Source organism: Electrona antarctica, assembly GCF_951216825.1.
Source record: "Electrona antarctica genome assembly, chromosome: 17".
NCBI classification, from domain to species: domain Eukaryota; kingdom Metazoa; phylum Chordata; class Actinopteri; order Myctophiformes; family Myctophidae; genus Electrona; species Electrona antarctica.
In genome coordinates, this window is record NC_136798.1 from 22660009 (window position 1) to 22664286 (window position 4278).

Genomic DNA, 4278 nt, shown 5'->3' on the forward strand with positions numbered 1-4278 from the left:
GTCTACAGAGCCTTAACGCCATCTAGTGGTGGTGGTCTGTCATGGTTTAGGAGATGGTCTCTTCCTTCCTTCCTGTGTTGATGTTAAATTAGTGCTGCACTCAGCAGCCATGGGCTTGGGACGACAAGGAGCATGTTAACAGCGCCCCCTAAAGTACAAGACCAGAAAACATGCTCCCTCAACTGAGTGGATCAGTGGGTGTCATTTTCTTGCCATTGTCACTTGGGTATCTGAATCTTTATTCACTGGTCCAATAATGAAAGGTAAACTAGCAAGGAAAGCAAATTATGTAAAATGACCCTCTCCCCAGACCAATTGTAAATCATTTTCCATGACATTCTAATATGAATGTTGGGGCACATGGTGCAGTGTGCGTGTGTGAGAGAATCAGAATCAGTTCACATAAAGGTAGGTCGCTCTCCATGTTCTATCAAAAACACTATCAAATAAGGCTAATATTATTAAATAATAAGAAACATAACAGTGTCAGTGTCACTGACCTGGTGGGGATAATCATGGTGAAATATATACTGAATCGAAACTGTACGAGGTAATGATTACACTGAATCTGTTCGTAATGTTATACTGTTGCTGTTGCACTGAATTTCACCGAATATAGCTACTGGACATTGCATTTCCCGATGTGCAAAGATTTAGGGGATAGTTAACGCAAGAACACATAGAAGGGCAGTAAGTAGTGTGCGTGCGTGCGTGCGTGCGTGCGTGCGTGCGTGCGTGCTTGCGTGCGTGCGTGCGTGCGTGCGTGCGTGCGTGCGTGCGTGCGTGCGTGCGTAATGATTTAGTTTCGCATGTGTGCAACAGTGTAGCCCAAATCTTGAAAATCACAATCAGAGAGCTGTTATAAACACAATGATGCTCCAGTGAAGTTTGGCTGCAACTGTTGCTGTTTACATTGAATCAAGACGAGAAGAGAAATGAAGGAGCCAGTTCACACACTGACCGTTAGCCTGGCATGGCCAGACTACGCCTCGCAACTTATAGATCATCATCTGCTATTTTCACAATATATATATATATCTGTGGAACAGATTCAAACTAAATCAAATGCCTCAACTCCTACTCCTCCTTCCAAGTGCTTGTCGGGGTGAGGGGGGGTCCCCAGTTCAAATATGATGTCACTGCGAGAGAGACTCGGAGTATAGTCACTGCTTCTTCGCTTGGAAAGGAGCCAGCATAGGTGGTTCGGGCATCTGGTTAGTATGCCTCTCGGGCGTCTCCCTAGGGAGGTCCTCGAGGCACGTCCCACTAGGAGGAGACCCCGGGGCAGACCAAGGCGCTGTTGGAGGAATCACATCGACTCACTGGCCTTGGAACGCCTCGGGATCCCCCAGGAGGAAGTTACTAATGTTGCTCTGGAGAGGGAAAGTCTGGAGCTCTCTGGTGGAGCTGTTGCCCCCGTGACACGACTACAGATAAGTGGGTGAAGATGGATGGATGGCTGCCTGAAAAGGTTTGAGAACCACTGGCGTATAGGGCTTTCTTTTTTTTTTTTTTTTTTTGCAAGGCTAGCTGACCCTCATGTACAGCAGCATACATCATAGAGTCCCTGGCTCACTGCTCTGGCCTGTTGGAAGGAAACACAAACTCCTTCAAGTCGTTGCTTCTCATCTCCTAGCCCGTCATGGCCAGACTAATATCACTGCGTAGAAATTAGTCTGGAATCTGAGTGGAACCTGCATTTCCAAGGGGTGGATTAAAGAAAATGCCTCTGGTGATAAACCTGCCCCATATTTGCATAGTGGTTCCCGATTGGTCCCTCACTACTTCGGAGGGAGTGAAATCCAATCACAACTGAGCGGTGCCAGACCAAATCTGCCGAGGACAATTTCAGGCTACTTATTTCCATATTTTAACTTTTAATGGGGTTTTTTTGTGAATTAATGCCCTTGATCATACTTGTGTCACACAAAAGCATAGAAATGTGCAGATCTACAAGTTCAAAACGTGGGGTTCTTTTGTTATTTGAATCCTGGACATATGAGGTTTCCATCCGACAGCAATAACAACAATAACAACAAGTATACGAAACAACTAATTCAATCTCATCCGGTCATCCCGAGATTCCCGACGTCTCCACTTCCAAAGTTGCCGGTTTGAATCCAGTTCACGAGCCGTTCTGTTTTGCGCATCATCCCCTCCCCCGTCTCTCTCTCTCGCTCTCCCTGTCGTTTTCTTGTCTCTCTCCATCACATTCCAGCTCACGGTAATGGCACAGAATTACCATAAAAATGATAAAGAGACGAGAATTACTTCCAACGTATCATCCAGCTAACCACGTCTAATGGCTTGCCATATAAATAGGCCTCGTCATCAACATTCTGCTGGTGCCAAGGAGCTGGGGACATTCTCTAGGCCTCTAGTCTCAAGCTGTGGAGCTGGGGACCACTTAGATTGACAGAGGACGTGCGTGCGCCGTGCGCGTGTGTATGTGTGTGTCTCCTTGTAGGTCTGCTTAGAGATTTGTGTTGAGTTTATGTGGATGTGTATGAGCATGTGTCTGTAGGTGTGCTTGTCTGCAAGTAGTAACTGTGTGTGTGTGTGTGTGTGTGTGTGTGTGTGTGTGTGTGTGTGTGTGTGTGTGTGTGTGTGTGTGTGTGTGTGGATCCGGATCTCCTAATTTAGCCTCTAGAGAGTTGAGGCGTCGGAGTGTCAATCTCGCTGCGCTGCTTTTTTCCCCACTTAACTTTTTAACCGAGTTTCCTTCCCTTTGCAATCCTCAGTATTTATAGCTGCCAAGCCTGGAGCAGCCAGGTGTGTGTGTGTGTGTGTGTGTGTGTGTGTGTGTGTGTGTGTGTGTGTGTGTGTGTGTGTGTGTGTGTGTCCCTCCAGTATTTAGCAACAATGAACTATTTGTACTGTGTTCTGCTGCACAGCTGTTGATATTGCGGGTTAGGGTTGGTATTTCAGTCAATTTCCCTGAGACAGATGAAGCACAATGCGCGCGAGGGAGAGCGAGAGAGAGAGACAGGGGGAGAGAGAGAGACAGAGAGACAGACAGAGACAGAGAGTGACAGAAAAAGAGAGAGGACTGGCTAACGCTGGAGGAAATAAAGAGCAGAGGAGAGGAGAGGGGGCAGAGAGGAAGAGAGGGCGAGATGATAAGGACGGATGGATGGAGCGAGGGCGGCGGATGGAAGGAAGAAGGGAAAAGAGAGAGTGCGAGGGAGAGCGGAGGCAGACTCCTGGCTGCGCAGGCTGCTCTGAGACTAATTAAGGTGAGGGCAGTGGCAGAGACGAGGTAATGATGAAGAAAAGGATTTACTCTCTCCATCCTTCTGTCCCAGCATCTATCCCCCCTACAACCCCCCCCCCCCCCCCCCACCACCACCTCCTCTCCACCCACCTGTCCCTCATCCCCCCACCCCCCCTCCCCTCTCTCTGAAAGGGTTAGTTCAGATTTTTGGACTTAAAGCTGTAGGAAATACTTGCAATTAATATAGTGGTTGCAAATGTATTAATTGATTGCCTGAGCCCCGTGGTGGGAGTTCTGGTCTGGTTTTGGTGAATATTAAGTAGTTTGGTGGGGGCCTGGGGTCCACTCATTAAAAATACATTTCGTTCAACTTTGACCCTTCTGTCACATGGAACTATGTTTTTGTGCTGCTGCTGGCGTAGTTATACTGGACACAAGAATTAGTTCCATGTGACAGACGGGTCAAAGTTGACTGCATATGGTAGAAATATGTCAACAATACAAATTACGCTAGTTTTGTGGATTCTTTTGTTTTTAACGAGTGACCCCCACCAAATGACCGGAACTACTTAATATCACCAAAACCAGACCTCCCACCACGGGACTCAGGCAATCAATGAATTCCTGCAACCACAATATTAATGGCAAGTATTTCCTACAGCTTTAAGTCCAAAACTCTGAACTAATCCTTTAATAGGAGTGGTAGAAAGAAAAGGTTTACAGGTAAAGGGATTTTGGTGATGTAAAGACATTACATACTGTAGTTAAAGTTACGCTTTTACTGTGTGGTAAAAGTGACGATCAGGTGCATTAAAAAAAGGGATTACAGTGATCTGATCACAAGAGAAATGCTGACCACAACCCATGATCATTTCTCTAAAAATGTGCCATATTCCTGATCATGAAACAATTATAATTTTACCTCTCCTTTATAACAAGTATTAAAATTTGTATTAGCTTTATGACAACACGTTTTTCTACACATATCATTTAGAAGGAAACTGCATGTTCTTTTGCTTACTTGGCTGAAAATGGCAATATTAGGTTGCAAGATAATGCTAATT